The following is an 18689-nucleotide window of genomic DNA, read 5'->3' on the forward strand; positions in this document are numbered from 1 at the left end:
CAGTGCAAGGGGGTTCCCTTTTCTCCACACCCTCTCCAGGATTTATTGCTTGTAGATTTTTTGATGATGGCTATTCTAACCGGTGTGAGGTGATAACTCATTGTAGTTTTGATTTACATTTCTCTAATGATTAGTAATGTTGAGTATCTTTCATGTGTTTGTTGGCAATCTATATATCTTCTTTGGAGAAATGTCTATTTAGGTCTTCTGCCCATTTTTGGATTGGGTTGTTTGTTTTTTTGGTACTGAGCTGCATGAGCTGCTTGTATATTTTGGAGATTAATCCTCTGTCAGTTGCTTCATTTGCAAATATTTTCTCCCATTCTGAGCAGTGTATTTTCATCTTGTTTATGGTGTTCTTTGCTGTGCAAAAGCTTTTAAGTTTCATTAGGTCCCGTTTGTTTATTTTTGTTTTTAATCTCCATTTCTCTAGGACATGGGTCAAAAAGGATCTTGCTGTGATTTATGTTATAGAGTGTTCTGTCTGTGTTTTCCTCTAAGAGTTTGATAGTGTCTGGCCTTACATTTAGGTTCTTTAATCCATTTTGAGTTTATTTTTGTGTATGGTGTTAGGGAGTGTTCTAATTTCATTCCTTTACATGCAGCTGTCCAGTTTTCCCAGCACCACTACTGAAGAGGCTGTCATTTCTCCATTGTATACTCTTGTCTCCTTTATCAAAGATAAGGTGACCGTATGTGCATGGGTTTATCTCTGGGCTTTCTTTCCTGTTCCATCGATCTATATTTCTGTTTTTGTGCCAGTAGCATACTGTTTTGATTACTGTAGCTTTGTAGTATGGTCTGAAGTCAGGGAACCTGATTCCTCCAGCTCCATTTTTCTTTCTCAAGATTGCTTTGGCTATTCGGGGTCTTTTTTGTCTCCATACAAATTGTGAAATTTTTTGTTCTAGTTCTCTGAAAAATGCCATTGGTAGTTTGACAGAGATTGCATCAAATCTGTAGATTGCTTTGGGTAGTATAGTCATTTTCACAATGTTGATTCTTCCAATCCAAGAACATGGTATATCTCTCCATCTGGTTGTATCATCTTTAATTTCTTTCATTAGTGTCTTACAGTTTTCTGAATACATGTCTTCTGTCTCCTTAGGCAGGTTTATTCCTAGGTAATTTATTCTTTTTGTTGCAATGGTAAATGGGAGTGTTTCCTTAATTTCTCTTTCAGATTTTTCATCCTTACTGTATAGTAGTGGAAGAGATTTCTGTGCATTAATTTTGTATCCTGCTGCTTTACTAAATTCATTGATTAGCTCTAGTAGTTTTCTGGTAGCATCTTTAGGATTCTCTATGTATAGTATCATGTCATCTGCAAACAGTGACAGTTTTACTTCTTCTTTCCAATTTGAATTCCTTTTATTTATTTTTCTTCTCTGATTGCTGTGGCTAAAACTTCCAAAACTATGTTGAATAATAGTGGTTAGAGTGGGCAACCTTGTCTTGTTCCTGATCTTAATGGAAATGGTTTCAGTTTTTTACCATTGAGAATGACGTTGGCTGTGGGTTTGTCATATATGGCCTTTATTATGTTGAGTAAGTTCCCTCTATGCCTGCTTTCTGGAGAGTTTTTGTCATAAATGGGTGTTGAATTTTTTCAAAAGCTTTTTCCTGCATCTATTGAGATGATCATATGGTTTTTATCCTTCAATTTGTTAATATGGTGTATCACAGTGATTGATTTGCATATATTGAAGAATCCTTGCATTCCTGGGATAAACCCCACTTGATCATGGTGTATGATTCTTTTAATGTGCTGTTGGATTCTGTTTGCTAGTATTTTGTTGAGGATTTTGGAATCTGTGTTCTTCAATGATATTAGCCTGTAGTTTTATTTTTTGTGACATCTTTGTCTGGTTTTGGTATCAGGGTGATGGTGGTCTCATAGAATGAGTTTGGGAGTGTTCCAAGAGTTTGAGAAGGATAGGTGTTAGCTCTTCTCTAAATGTTTGATAGAATTTGCCTGTGAAGCCATCTGGTCCTTAGCTTTTGTTTGTTGGCAGATCTTTAATCACAGTGTTAATTTCAGTGCTTGTGATTTGTCTGTTTATATTTTCTGTTTCTTCCTGGTTCAGTCTTGGAAAGTTGTGCTTTTTTAAGAATTTGTCCATTTCTTCCAGGTTGTCCATTTTATTGGCATATAGTATTCCTTAAATCCTAGTGAATTCTTAGAAAAGTATGTTGCTTTTTGTCTTTGATCTGTATTTTGAGTAAATTTGGCAAGTTTTTGACCAGCTAGATTTGAGAAGAATGGTAAAAGTAACTGCATCTACTCTCAATACTTTAGCTAGTGTAAAATGTCACAGACTCCCTTCACATATAAGTATTCCAAAATTATCCCAATAAGAAAAATTTACCATGATCTAATGAAAAGGAGGACAACCTAATATGGATACGTCTCCGTAAATGGTTAAATATTATGAAATATGTTATGTGAGCCTTCCTTCAGGCTCCATAAAAGAATACATAGAGCTGATTAACATTTATTTCATAAATCTAGGCCAGACTTTTATAATTAGTAAATTTAAAAAATGACAAAAATAAAAGACAAAAAGATCCTGTGACCAAGACAAAGATCCTATGATCTTCGAGAAAAAAACATTTATCCAACATATCTCCAACTGTGGACAAATAAATATTTTTATTCTTGTATTTTAAATTACTACCAAAATATTATAACTTTCTATATACAACATAAAACAAGCATACAGTGTCTAGAAATGGTCTTTATCTGACAAGAATGTCAAGTCTTTGAAGGTACACTAAATTTTTTTTTTCCTGAATAAGGTCACTATGATGTTAGGTTAAAGTTACAGTAAGCAGTTCAAATGAAATGCATATTGCTTAGATTTTAAAGCAAGCAATTTTTACTGTTTAATTAAAATGTAAGTATAAATGTGAAGCTATTGCACCAACATTTATAAACACTTCTTGGAAATACAGATAGCAAGTAATGGAATAACTGATTTAAAAATAATGAAAGGTTGATGTGATATGTAAAGTTTGGGAACAAATCAAAAATATCTTTAAGAGATGTCAAGGAACATGAAGAGCAAGCTTTATTATTTGGAACTTGAAAACTTAGAAGCAAAGCAAACTATTTGCATATAATGTAGTACAATGAGCATTTGTTCATAAAAGACTCCCAAAGTCTTAAAACTTCATACATAAACCAGAATGAAATCCATTAGGTAAATGATTTAAAGATGTTCAAAGTAGATTATTGAGAACTGCTAGATACTGTCACCTGCATTACCAAATCATAAACAAGTTTATGCAAAACTGTGTTCTGGGTAACTCACTCTTATGGCTCCTCAATAACAAGCTCGGATAAGGCAGATCAAACCTAAGAGATAAGCACCTACCCAAGAAACATAGGTTGCATGAAATCACCTTGCAAAACCTTGGGTGCCAACAGTTAATCCAACTCCAATGAAAATACCTAGTAATCCAATGGTAATATGTGCACAGCAGTATCTTCAAGGAAGTGCACTACCCACAGAGGAAATTTTTTTGCAGTGTGGGCATTTTACCACAGAGTGTTGAACCTCAGTTCCATCCACAAGAACATGTTTCCACAGTGCCAACACATGACTCTTGTACCTTCTGGTTGGACTGGTAATGCAGGTTGAGCTGGCTGTTCTTCAGAAATAAGCATTACTGGGCCAAGGTTAATAATACGTCTACAGTTGGGTCTTGGACATCCTATTTGCCGTGATGTGTCCTTACAAATGAGGAGACAATTACAAGGGCATCTAACATACTTCTTCCCTGTTGGGGGGTTTTCGATTGGCATAGCTTCATTGCAAAGCGTGCACTTAACCACATGCTGGTGAAGCTTGCCATCCAAATTGATGAGAGATTGGCATACGCAGCAGTTTATTACTGGAATACCATAGGCATCTGGACTGGCAATGGCTGTGTACGGAGGTGGGAGTTCCACTCTGGGGCTGCTTTCTTGTTAAGTATGGTGGGGCCGTGGGAGTGATATTTCCAGAATGGGATGCGGACAGCAGAGGCGAGTGTTTGTCCACCCCATCAGCAGCCATGACTGCAGCAGGGGCAGCAGGGCTGAGGGGAGGCCTAGTCTGGGGTTGTGGCTCCACTTGGAGGCGGTGTTAGTGCTACTGCCACTGCAGCCGCCTCCCAGACATTTTTATTTTTATTTTTTTAATAAATAAATTTATTTATTTGCTTATTTATGTATTTATTTATTTTTGGCTGTGTTGGGTCTTTGTTGCTGCGCGCAGGCTTTCTCTAGTTGCAGCGAGTGGGGGCTACTCTTCGTTGTGGTGCGCGGGCTTCTCATTGTGGTGGCTTCTTTTGTTGCGGAGCACGGGCTGTAGGTGCACGGGCTTCAGTAGTTGTGGCGCACAGGCTTCAGTAGTTGTGGCACGCGGGCTCAGTAGTTGTGGCTCGCGGGCTCTAGAGCGCAGGCTTAGTAGTTGTGGCACACGGGGTTAGTTGCTCTGTGGCATGTGGGATCTTCCCAGACCAGGGCTCGAACCTGTGTTCCCTGCATTGGCAAGCGGATTCTTAACCACTGCGCCATCAGGGAAACCCCCAGACCTTTTTATTTCTTAAAAATGATTATTTGAATAAAATTTGGGAAGTACTTAGAAATTGTTGGAAATTTACATAAAAAATATAATTGCACCTCTTTAGTACAAAAACAGGGTAAAGCAAACAGCCTAAATAAAAAAAAAAAAAATTCTTTTTAGGGAATTCCAAGGGTTCTATAAAAATGTAGAATACTGAACTAAATTGGATGTTTTTCCTCTCCTTGGAATTCAAATTTATTCTTCTTTTTTATTATGTGAAATTGACAGCATTGATGTTCTTATAAGAACTTTTTTACTGGTTAAGTGTGGATGGTTAAATATAATATAAATAAATCTATTTAATATATAAATTCAAAGTATTAGTAATAATAAAATTTAAAAAAGAAACTAAAGATATTGGATGATCCTGGCTAACAACTTATCATTATAGGACCTGAAATATAACAACTAGGAAGGATAAGGAACGTTAACCTGAAACGACATTGCCATCTCAACATATCAGTTTTATGTGACTGTCAGTAATTTTTCTTGAAGTAAGGTCTTGGAAAAGAGCAGAAGAAATGCTAAAATGACATATAACACTAAAATATGATTTTTTTAAGTTGGAGAATATAATGGGAATAAAAGAAAGAGGCAAATCTTAATAATAAGCCCACCACCTACCTGATTATACTGGATCCCTAACTAAAGAACACTAGAGACAATCAAGGAAGTTCATTTCCACATATCATGATCATATGGTAATAAATCAAATATGATCAGCTGTCACTTAACCAAATATGGTAAATTAGAGTTTCATCTTTGGCACTTTGAGGGAGAAGAAACAAAAGCTGCCATAATTTTTAAAGATACCACAAAAATTAATTCTAAATATCATGCAACTATAATGCTGTTTTAAAGAAATCTGAAGAAATGTGCTTCTTGTTTTTTTCATGGCTGTGTGTTGGTTTGAGAACTGATGGATAACATATTACAGGGGCTATACAATAATGTAAGGAAAGTTCTAAAAATATAACAAAATGCTGACAATCAAAAGGTTACTAGAAATTATAAATATGAAGAGAAAATAGCCCAAAATATCGACTAGATTCTAAAAATTGTTTAAGAATCATCAAGCAGTTTATACTTGTGAACATGTACCATAGGTGGTTGCTTAATTAATTACAAGATAAATTAAATATATTCATTTAATCCAGACAACAGAAAACCATTAACCTTCTGGAGCTTAAATTACATAAAGCAGTTTCTAATAGTGCCAATCTGTCTAAAGCTAGAGAAAAGAAAACACACTTTTCAAACTCTGCTTTCTAGGAGAGAAGAGTCATGTGCAGGCATGGGTCATTTTTCAGGATTTGGTCAGGAAATAGCTTGGGTTAGCAACATCATGTTGTCCGGGTGATGAAGAACAATGGGCAACATCCACAGCAACGCTCTCCCAAAGGAGAAGGAATTGCGGGGTGCTGGAATTTCAAAAAGAAACAATTGTAGGGAATGTATATTGGGTAACTACATAATATACTCAATAATTTAAGCCATTAAAATTGAGGTGATTGCCTAGAGGGAGTATGTAAAGAAGAATCAGTGAAAGCAAATAGTGGAAGATTCCAAATTTTAAGGAGAATATGAAGGAAGAAAAATCTCAACAAAATATATAAAAAACAAATACAGAATTAAGAGGAAAGGCAATAAAAGGGTTTTTTTGGAAGTAAAGAATATACAGAATACCAAAATTGTTAAGGTGTATATAATTTACAAAAATAAATGAAGTAAGATAAAGGCCAAACAGATCATTGGATAAAAATTATTAATTCATGTTGTGGTCAGATGGCAATTAATATGCCCTATAGGCAATTAATACCTGCATTCCTAAAAGGTCATATGTGTTTTGCTCTTGTCTGTCTCATTTTTCTCTTGGATAAACAATTATATAAAACACACACAAGAAAACACATGTCAAGCAAATTTGTGAAATATTGCATAGTATATCCTGTACTGTATAGTATGGTAGTCTATACACTTGTTAAATTTATATTAGTACTAATTAAGAAGTAAATAGAATTAACATTCAGTTCCTCAGTTGCACTAACACAATTCAAATTTTAACAGTCTCATGTGGCTAGTGGTAATCCTATCGGACAGTGCAAATATAGAATATTCTCAACATTGCAGAAAGTTCTACTGAACAGTGCCGGGGAATTCACAATGCATTTTATCATATTAATGGTTCTGAACAGTGCATAAAACAAAACAAACCATGGAATGTTATTCAACTGTAAAAATAAATGAATTATTGATACGCACAACCACATGTGTAAGTCTCAAGATAATTATGCTGTGTGAAAGAAGTCATACAAAAAGAATAAATATTGAATGACTCCATTTATAAAACACTGTGGAAAATACAAATCAATCTATAGTGACCAAAAACAGAGTAGTTGTTGCCTGTGGAGAGTGTATGTGAGGAGGGATGATAAGAGACATCACAAAGGGCGCAAAGAAACCTTTAGATGTGATGGATATCTTTACCATCTTGATTAAAGTGATGATTTTATGAGGTGTATATATGTTAAAACTTATAAAATTGCACACTTTAAATATCAGCAGTTAATTTTATGTCGATTATACCTAAATAAAATGATTTTTAAAATATGTGTGGAAGTTTGGGAAATCAAACTCACAAATGGTGTAAAGAAAACCAGAAAGATAGCATTCATCCACATGGTAGAGGTCAGAAAGTGCTTGCCTGGTGATGGGTAAAGGGGTGAGGTGGTGGAGGAGGTTGCTAAATCTAGTAAGGATCCCCAGAGAATATTTGGGACAATGGAAAAGTTCTGTATTTTGACCTGGGTTTGTGCTGCACAGGACTGTATATGTTTAAAAAGCCATTGAATTATACATTTAAGACTTGCTTATTTTACTATAAGATATGTTACTATGCAATGTATTGCAGAGAATGTGGAGTAACTAAAACTTTCAGAAACTAATGGTGGGAGTGTAAATTGACATCAACAAACAAAATTGTCAGTGTTTACCAACCATATAAACCAACCATTCCATTTGTAGGCATTTATTGAATAGAAATGCTTTTATGTGTGCTACAGAAAACTTGGGAGAGAATATTCCTAACAGCACACTTTTTAATGGCTAAATATGGAAACAATCCAAATATTCATTAACTGCAGATTGGATAAATAAATTGTGGTATATTTATACTATGGAATACTACACAGCAATAAAAATGGATGAACTGGAGCTTAATGCAAAATTGAATGAAATTTGTAAATGTAATATTTTCTAAAATAATTGATGTAATAGAATAAACATAATAGTGTGTGATTCAGTGTATATAATGCTCAAAAGTCATCAAGACATATATGGTGACAGAGTTAGAAAATATATTGGGGTATATGTTTGGTAACTAGTGGATATGAAAGGCAGCTTCTCGAACCTTATTACTGTTTTATTTCTTAATCTGAGCAATGGTTATGCAGGTGTGTGCACTTTGAGAACATTTCTCATGATGCACATTGATGGTTCATACACCTTTTAAAATCATTTGTTTACTTTAAAATATTTTGAACTTTTCATATAATTCAATATTTTTCCCATTTTTAGTTTATGGAAACTAAACTCCTTACTTTTAAATATGACTTTGGTGCTGTCCAGGCAGACTAAGTCACAGGGGTGATTAGCTGCAAAACTGGGGCTAGACACAACTTCCTGACTCCCATTCCAGCGGTGTCTCTAAATAACTGTGTATCCTGATTAACTCTTTGGAGTCTGGTATTGTTGTAGGCAAAATGAGGTGCGAGAGGATGGTCATGTCAGGTCTCAGGTGAGTCCCAGGATGGGCCGCCAAGTGAGGGTCCTTGGCTTCGCATAGTAAAATGAAAGCAAGTTTATTTAGAGAGATACGCACTCCATAGATTGAGTGTGGACTGTCTCAAAAGGTGAGACGTGGCCCAGAAATATGGGGTGTTTAATTTTTATGGGCTGGGTAATTTCATAGGCTAATGAGTGGGAGGATTATTCCAACTATTTTGAGGAAGGGGCAGATATTTCTAGGACTTGGGGCACCACCCACTTTTTGGCCTTTTATGTTCAACTGTCATGGCGCCTGTGGGTGTGTCATTTAGCTTGCTAATGTATTACAATGAGCATATAATAAGGCTCAAGGTCTCCTGGAAGTAGAATCTTCTGCCATCTTGGGCCTAGTTGGTTCTAACCAGTTTATGTCATAACCTGTTCTTAGTGGTTGTATCATTCTTTTAATGGTTGTGCCCTGCCCCCTTCCTTCCTGTCTCAGTATGAACTTATAGGAGTAATGGGAAATAATTTCCATCTCTCCTGGTTCTTTTTTCAGTGAATTTTTACAAAGCTTAAACAGTAATGAATTCATTTCAGTATTTAACTTAGGATTTATATTTTATACATTTTAAACTTAAGAATGTTTGGAAGAACTATGGCAATTTTATCCCCATCCATTAGTCACCAAACTGTATTCTCATTTTATTCAAATAATTTCTTGAAATTATTACAAAAAATTTTGTACAAATTTGTACAGTTTGTCCTGGTTGGAAATCAATTAGTAAATAAATTTATGTTTCAATAAAACTGTGAGTACCTACTGTGTGGCAAGTACCATACCAGGTGCTTGGAGCACATGATGAATGAATCAGACACCATACCTACCCTCATAGAGCTTACAGAGTAGTGATCAATTCAGACATTTGACACAATATCGCTCTGTCTCTCTGTCTCCATCTGTCTCTCTCTATCTCTCTCTCACACACACACGCGCGCACACACACACACACACACACACACACACAAACACACAAAGTAAGACAAAAACTGGAAAATGCTATAAAGGATAATTGAAGGAGAATGATATGGGCAACAAGAAAACCTAGAGCTTAACAATTTTTATGAAGATAACAACTGTATCCTGAAAGAACTTATACCACCTTAAGTTAAAATATATGTGAACATTTACTTCATTTTTCTGTCACATGATCATATATAAAACATATTTTAGAAGACCGTCCCTTCTTTAAACCAGGTCTTCAAAATCAATGAGGACATTATTAACATTGTCAGAGAGTTAGAATACAACTGATTTTCAAAATATTACATCTGATATTTATAAAGTTCTCTTAAAACTCACCACCATTTACAAGGATGGTTTCAGTTAATAACATTAATGTTTCGTCTTTTCTGCCTGGACTAAAGTTCCTTAATGTATCCAATTTAATTTACCTGCTGAACAAATTGTGCCTTTTCTTTTAATTTATGCACAAAATGTTTACTGTCTCATTAATCAAAACATGTCAAACCACATTATTAACTCATGGAAGAAAATCTCATTGCCCTCAAACAGGTGTCATAGACATTTAGAGTTTCCTTTAAATCAAGTTTCTGTGAGTATAGATGCAACATCTCTCATTCCAGTTTTACTTTTCTTTTCAAATGCCAAAATCAGAATCTCATTTAGTTTTTAATACTTCCAAGGACAAAGATGAATCCAAATATGTATTCAAATTAAATACTTTGAGAATTTATATAAAGACTTCTTGTCTTTCACTTATGTATTCATTCATTGAATGTGTGGTGGGGGGAAGAAAGAGAGTGAGGGTAACATTGGAAAAGAAAAATCTGGAGGATGAGGTTCTCTAGGCAGAGGGTATAGTAAATGCAACAACTCTGAGAAAGGAACATATTTGTCATATTCAAGACAGGAAAAATCAAATTTTACTATATGAGAATGAATGGGGAGAATAGTAGAAGATAAATGTAAAAAAATAAAGATTAATATATATAGGTTCTCATAAGATATGGTAAGAACTTTGTATTTTATTCTGAATGTGAGAGAATACCAGGGAAAGAGTTTGAAAAATGAGAGTAACATGATCTTATTTATATTTATGAAAGATCACGATGGCTGTGTGGGGAATAGCTGCAGAAAAAGAATCATAAATGAACTAAAACCAATTAGAAATTCATTGCATTATCTCAGGTTTAGTGTGATTTGGACAAAAGTGGTGTGGATATTTAGTGAGAATGCTGAAAATAGGTCAGAATTGGGATACATTTTAGATTAACAGCAACAGAATTTGCTGATGGATTAGATGTGGGTTGTGGAAGAAAGAGAAATCTGGAAAGTGCCTTCTAGATTTGAGACAGAGGAATTTAAAGAATGGTGGTACTATTTACTAAAATGGGGAAGGCTGAGAGAATGGAGGTTTTCAGGGAGGGAAGGACATCAGGTTTTCTGATTTGGACATGTGAATTTTGACATGATTATTAGACATCAAAATAAAATGCTGTGTTTGCATTTGGTATTTAAATCAGAAATTTAGGGGCAAGAATTTGACTTGAGATATTATTTCACAGCCATACCATGGTTTCAGGTTTCATTGAAGTTTTTTGTTGTTGTTGTTGTTTTGCTTTTGTCCTTTTTTGTTTTGCTTTGCTAGGTAGAAGAAACCTAGTTAGTAAAGGAGAAATAGATAGATAGATCTATACATATATATATATATATATTTTTTCTTCTTCTTCTTCTTTGGCGACTTCTGTTCTATCCAGCTTCTTCCTGAAAAAGCAAATAAACAAACATTCAAGAGAATACATTTTTACTCAATTATACTAAAATAGAAGAAAGGGAAAATCAGGAATCACACATGTAAATTTAGAAAAGGCATATAAAGTAGACTAAATTTTAACTTTTGAAGGGAAATTTTTATGTTTGGCCCTAATGTAAATTTAACACTATCTCTTCAAACGTATACAAAAGTGAGGTCACCTTAGCTGAAAAGATTGGGAAATAAAGGGAAATAGAGAATTAGGTAGTAGAGTAAATAAAGGGCAATAGTGTAAGTATATCTATCTAGACCATGAGAATAAGCCTTAGAACCCATATTAAATATCTAAATCATTGTTTTTTCTTTTTTCCCAATTTTTCGTGGGATTTAGGCGTGTTGGGGACTTAGCTTGTCCACTAACCAAGGTGTATTACATCATTTGAGATATTGCTGCTGGTCATCACCTTGAAAACTCATGATTGGATTTGACTTAGTGTAAGGTATGAATGGACCTGAGTAGTGCAGGGATGAAGCCTATCTGATACCTCTGGTGCCCACCTCACATTTTCTTGGTCTCACCTTTGATTTCATCCTCATCCTCAGCAGATATTAATGTCTGGGCATTTACTCACTTTGTGCTGTAAACATCTTACACAAGCACATTCCTTCTACCTTATATTTGTTGCCTTGAGATTTCTCCAGTGTAGTGAATACCAGCAGAAGACCTCTTGGAATTGGGAGTGAGTTAATGTCCTGAGAACAACCTTCAACCAGTGGAGGGAAAGAGCCAGGTGAGACAGGTTTCTCTCTGTCCTTATGTGGATAATGCTCAGAGGCATTCTATCTGCTCTTCAGAAAATCCCTGGTGGTGTTAACCCCAAATGCTCCCTTATGTTGGTTTTTTCTCCTTTTCTATTTCATTCTCCTCTGTCCTTCACTTTTGTTCCCAAGGTTTAACTTCCAAAGAAATCTCATACATACAAGTCTGTGAACAAGGCTCTGGTGTTGGAAAACCTTATTTCTACCTCTCTCTCTCTTTCTTCCACAAAGATACACACCTCACACATATCCACAGCCCTAAAACAAAAATTCATTAAATTACTCTTTCCCTTACATTTTATGCTGTCCCCTGATATTTTCTATTCTTTTCTCTCTTAATTTCCTTTTTATTCTTAGACATCTAATATAGTCTAGTCTATTCTGTTTCACTAAATTTATTTTGCTTCATGCTAAATTGATCTTACTACACTAAATTTATTTTACTAAATTTAATTTACTATTTGCTATTGAATCATGACCCTGCATTTGAAAAAATAAATAGTCTAAATGGTACCAAAACAAACCATCAGCTCAGTTAGTTATATCAAAATAATTCCTTGGTTCCATGACAAAGAAGATGACAGGCTTTTTTTTTTTTTTTATAGGTAAAGACCATCTCTTTTTTTTTGCACTACCAATACCTAAGACTAGCAGAAAGTAAACAGTTACTGGCCACTTACTGTTTTCTATCTGCTTTATATGTAATATAATTTTTAGAAATACTCCCCTAAAATCCACCCCAAAAGTTTTTTGTTCCACAGCAAAAACTGCTATTTTCACTCTTCTCATCCTCATTGTACAGATGAAGCACAGAGAGGCAAGACACTTGTCCATAATCATACAACTTGTGACTATGCTTTGAATAAATTGGCTATAATTTTTATTATGTAGTGCGTTATTGTGATATAATATTTAAAGAAGACATTTCTATAATTGGTCCAGACACAATTTAAGCAATTAAGAATGACTGACTACTAGGCCTGATTTTTCTAGCATCAGCAAATTAAACTGGAAACAGTGATTTCTAGAACCTTTTAATCTTTGTGGTTCCAGGGTAGGGTTGGCCAAATAGCAACTTTTACATAAGATATTGAAAGTAGATTTCAAACAGAAATCATTGTTCTCTGAAAGTTGTCATGGTTAGATTCCATGACCTACAGAAGCAGAAATGTCAGTGGATTCCAGATTGATCTCATTCTTGTAAGCTCCCTTTGTGTCCAGCTCTTTTACCAGACAGCTAGTCTTGCTCACCAAGAGTAGTCCAAGACCCATCATGAGATGCTTGACTGTAATTCCGAAGTCTTCTTCATCACAATTCCACTTTAGTGCCTAGATGTGTTTGCCTTCTCACTTAACTGGCTGGTGATGCCTCTTATAATTCAACTCCTTTCAGATTTTTACTTCTCCAGCTTTTCCCATAATTGAATAAGGTCTAATTCCTATAATAAATGTCTTATCCTAGTGTTCATAGTGGTTCTGCTTCTCTGATTTAACTCTGAGTGATATACCTGTCAACATATATTTATCCAAGAAAAAGTAAAGGCCTTGATTTTGTATTCAAAGATAAGATTTTGAAATTTTGAAAATATGATATTTATTAAATGAAACAATTATTTTGGAAAAAATCAAAATGCAAAAAAATGCACTTCTATGTTTATGTAATGGCTGTCATTCAGGGGATTTATCACATGTTTATTATATTCTACTAATATTTCTGCATAAGTGGTTTTTAGTACTCATATTGCCCAGTGATATAGAAAAAGGTCGCTGTGAATAAGAGAAGTGACTCTCGTACTATCATTCAAAATTTCCCAAATTGTAGTCACCAGGAAGCTTAAAATGCAACAAGACTACTGTGAAAGCCAGTTAAGAAACAACACTCAACTTTTCTAAAAAAAAAATCAAGTCAGTGAACAGGCATATGCATTATGATTTAGGTTTATTTATCTTTATTACAGAAAGGACTTCGTCAAGATCTATTATACATTGCTATTTATAGCAACATACATCTTGTTTGAAGTGACATACATGAAAAATAATAAAACCAAATAAATCATTAATAGTATTTTAAATTGCTTCTTACAGGTGCAAAATAATATAAATTAGAATTATGGTACTAACTAATTAATAATTGCAATAATTTTTATAAGTATAAGCAGATACATTACAATGCTACATATGTATATATGTATGTGAATGACTACATATATGTATACATTCATAAATTTATATATTATTTTAAATATCTATCATGGTGAAAAAATATTTCACTTTTGTGTTATTTTCATTTATTAGATATAAAGGCAACAAGAGGACACATATCCAAATAAGTGAACAAAAATATGTCAATTATATAATTGACTTGAGATGTCAACAGAGTTGTCTAATTATGTTCTATGAACATGGAAAATGTTAACAGAGATTTGTAGTTAAATATACTTGGAAAAGCTGGGTTAAGCAAAGTTCAACAGATGTCATTACAAATACAGGGCCAATATGCATGTGGATTTACAAAGTAGAAGAAATAGTACAGAATTTCCCAAGTTATTTGATCATAACTTTTCTTTTATAGAAATGTCCTACTAAATATGATTTGGTTCATCTTGATATAAAAAGGAAAGGTAAATAATTGTCCTCTGCTATCACTTCTTTCCACTGCCAATCCAAAGAAAGATATTTTCATTTTCTGTTAATAAAAATACGATAAGCTAAATTGATATATTCTTTTTTTATTTTGCAATTATAAAAATAGCTTCCGTTCTGCAGTTAATTGTTTTAAATCTAAAAGTGATGATATGGCTCAGGGAGAAAAAGTTCTGAAGGTGTTTTGTAAATGTTTGGAAAATTAAAATTAAACCCCTAGACTGAGAGTGAGGCGATCTCTCAAGTTAATAAAAGTCTCAACCTCAGTTTGCTTCTGTAAAATATGAGGGCAGGGTAGTTATCACCATGGTCCATTCCAGCTCTATCATCCTCTACATTTACAGAATGTACACCATGGTATTCTCTAGGTTTATAGTTTTCACTTATGAATTACAATCACCAGTGAAAATTAGGAACAGACTGAGATGGAGACTCTGCTCCTAAGTCAGTATTTTCCTTTCTAGAACTGAATATTAAAATTGCTGACCAGAGAATTTTACCCTTGTGAGGATGAAATTCAGGTCTATTAAAGCACATAGGAGAACTATTCTAGTGACATAGTACTGTTATTTCCAAAAACATATAGTCCTTGCTTAACAGAAAAATGAATCAAATTTCTCTAAATCACTATTTTGTATAACTTTCCTAAACCAAAACCAGCCGTGCTTGAATCTAGCAAAAGATGCCCCAGCACCAGTTTAGTTTTCAATGAAAACAAAAAATTGCAGGTAGAGCCCAATTTACAATACTATGTCCCATTTGTCTGAACCTTGATATATCTGTGCTTATTTTTTTTTTTTAACATATAAATGCCTCCTTATATGACATGGCATTGGGGCATGTCTGTCATATAAAATAAATAAAACTGTTTCCCCCACTTATCTTCTTTTTTAAAAAGATAGCAAATACTTTGATAAAATAATTCTGTAAGCAATAGTCATGCAAAATATCTTTTCCTCTACTTTTTTTAAAAAATAAATTAATTTATTTATTTTTGGCTGCATTTGGTCTTTGTTGCTGTTCGCAGGCTTTCTCTAGATGCGGCGAGCAGGGGCTACTCTTCGTTGTGGTGCGCGGGGGGCTTCTCATTGCGGTGGCTTCTCTTGCTGTGGAACACGGGCTTTAGGTGCGTGAGCTTCAGTAGTTGTGGCACGCGGCTCAGTAGTTGTGGCTCACGGGCTCTAGAGCACAGGCCCAGTAGTTGTGGCGCATGGGTTTAGTTGCTCCGTGGCATGTGGGATCTTCCTGGACTAGGTATCAAACCCTTGTCCCCTGCAGTGGCAGGCAGATCCTTAAGCTCTGTGCCACCAGGGAAGTCCCTTTTCCTCTACTTCTAACAATACATTTGCAAGTTAGAAAATGTGTATGGGTCTAGTAACAAATAAAAGGATCTGCCTTTCACATTGCTTTCTCTCTTCTCTCCGTTTTTATATTTAATTGCAGCTCTACTGAGTCTTTCATTTTGTTTGTAAGGTGGTGAATTGGATTCCATAAATCTTAATCAAATTAAAATTGCCCTAAAATGTAATTAAAGCAATCTGTAAATGGCTGCCTCTAAAAGACATCTTTGTATAATGGAAACAGTAGTAAGTGGTCTATTCTCTGAACTCAAACACTCCCCAAAAGATAAATTACAATATTTTGTGAAAGCCATCTTTTAATTACATGGCCATCATTAATCACCTAGCAAACAATAGATACTGACAACTTAATAAAAATGCCTAATAGAAATTATTAAATCAGTTGTATGGTCCTTTTTATGTGAACTGTGCTAGTTTCATAAGACAGCTGAATGTTCTTAAAAAAATCTTAATATTTGAAATTCTTATAACTCTATTAATTATGACCCTCTTATCAGTGATCCATTTATATGCACATTACCAGGGCTACTGCCGCTTCCAGATTCTAAGACATCTGGGTCTTCTGTAGCATTCTCCACTAGACAGTGTTTCTCTACTACTGCTGCATGCACAGTACTTCTGGAAATCTTGCCACCCACTCACAAGCACACAAAAGTATAATAGAAGATTTTCTGTAGAATGTTTGTGTATTCAATCCTCTACTCTGAAAATGTTTGCATTTCTGTCTCTCCAAGTAAAATTTGAGTTGACTAGTTACACCCACCTTACTTTATTTATCTTTATATTTTTTCAATGTGATTTGATGGCGGGGGCAGTAGTAAATCAGTATAAATTTAACTTCATGAGGGACTGGAGACTAAGTTTAGTCACATAGGCAGTCAGCCATGCGCATGTGGTGGAACCTCTTTAAAACTCTAGAGATTAAGTCTCAGGGGAGCTCCTCTGTTTAACAATACTCCATGTGTATTCACACATCAGTGCCAGTAGAATAACACTGGCCTGACTCCACAAGGAGAGGAAACCTGCACTAGACTCTGCCCTATGAGTCTTTTGACTAATTTTCATTTGTTACAGTAATAAACCATAACTGTGAGTATAACAGCTTTCAGTGTGTTCTGTGAGTCCTTCCAGTGCATTAAACCTGATGGTGGTTTTGGGAACCTCCCCAACTGGTAATTGGTGTCATAAGTGAAGGTGGCCTTTTGTGGACTCTTCCCTCTAACTAGGCAGTTGTATAACTCCTCGTAATGGTGAATTTCACATTTTATTTTATTAATGTACTCCTTTTCTCTTTAAAGGAGTATCTTTTGATAATTCAACAGACACTACCTGTCTGTTGTTTTCCTGACCCGTGACACTTACTGATTAATAAGACCTACTTAAAGGACAAACATATATAGATATCATATTAGGGAATTGTGTGAGAACCGTGTGGCCTGCTGAGGATTGAAGATGAAACAGAGAGGTGAAAGAGGATGATGAATTGTTTTTCACAAATGAGATTAAGAAAAAAAGATTCAGGGAATATGTAATGCAGAAACTGAAATTTCTTGAGAATGAATGTTTTCTTCAGTATCTAGAGAAAAGAGATAAATAATTTGAATTCAAAACATTTCTATTTTATTTGGAAAGCATGAATTAGAGGCATGGTGGGATGTGCTGCCAGGAAGAGCTGGTCCAGTGGGATTTAGACAAAGCATACAAATAATTACATATTTCATTTTTCAGAAAGATGAAATCATAGTTTATCAGCCAATAAGTAGTTAATAAAAGTAAAAAAAATATATATATATTTTGTCAAAATAATGAGGATGTGAGAAGTAGGAAATTTTCTCAGATACTTAGATGTTTATAAAGAAAGGGATAACAAAGATAGAATTATTACTCAAAAGTGGTGGGAAACCTTTCTGGAAAAATAAATGAAATAAATCTTTAAATCTAGAACAGAAATACCACCAAATAGTCTTCCACATTCGATTTATACTATGGATACCTTAGTCATTGATTGACTAACATTTCCCACATGATTTAGATGTTTCATTTTATGTAGATGTAATCTCAGAGTATGTAAAATAGCCTGAATGTTTTTGGAAGTTATAAAGAAATTCAGACGTAATCTCTCATCTTGTAGTTTAAATTTTCTAATTGTTGGCAAGCCATCATTTCATGGGCATCTGCTGTTTTTCCCCCAAGTAAAATGGAGAGCCATGTGTTTCTTGAATGTGGTAGTTACATTCCTTGCTGAAGGCATGTTTTCCAACTTTAAATGGATTTTATCTAGACCCATACTCAAGAGTCTCTAAGCTCCTGTTCTTTCTTTATTCTAGTGAATATGAAATAAACCTGGAAAAAAATGAGCTCATTATGCTATTCCCTCTGAAATAAAAAGAACAGCAATACCATTCGGGCAGAAGCTGATTTTACAGCTTAAGGCATTTCTTTTAGGGTTTCTTTATATTTCCTCTGGAGTACTAGTATGTGAACTTGCTCAAGTTCTCCAGTCTACGTCAGCTCCCTGTTAAACTTTTAAGAAGTTCTGATTACACCTGTAAAAATTTCCCCCAGAAACAAAGATTATGTCCTTAGCATTGACATCCTAACAAGTTATTGTTATGGAACTTACCTTTAGTTTTTGCTACTCACTAGCTTCACTACTAAGAGCTCCTGAAGAGACTATTTTTGTGGCAAAAGCAACTAATGGCATCCTTGAA

The 18689-nt window shown here is 34.6% G+C and overlaps 1 long non-coding RNA gene and 1 pseudogene across 2 annotated transcripts in view; one reads left to right on the top strand and one right to left on the bottom strand.

Annotated features, from left to right (window-relative positions):
- LOC309642428 overlaps positions 1-18689 on the top strand; it is a 577545-nt gene that overhangs the window by 294406 nt on the left and 264450 nt on the right. The gene's annotated exons all lie outside the window — the stretch shown is intronic.
- On the bottom strand, positions 1927-8176 carry LOC309642367 (type 2 phosphatidylinositol 4,5-bisphosphate 4-phosphatase pseudogene; annotated as a pseudogene). Its single transcript has one exon. The product of its transcript is annotated as a type 2 phosphatidylinositol 4,5-bisphosphate 4-phosphatase pseudogene (transcript).

The sequence above is a fragment of the Balaenoptera physalus genome, assembly GCF_965194825.1.
Source record: "Balaenoptera physalus genome assembly, chromosome: 14".
Classification (NCBI taxonomy): domain Eukaryota; kingdom Metazoa; phylum Chordata; class Mammalia; order Artiodactyla; family Balaenopteridae; genus Balaenoptera; species Balaenoptera physalus.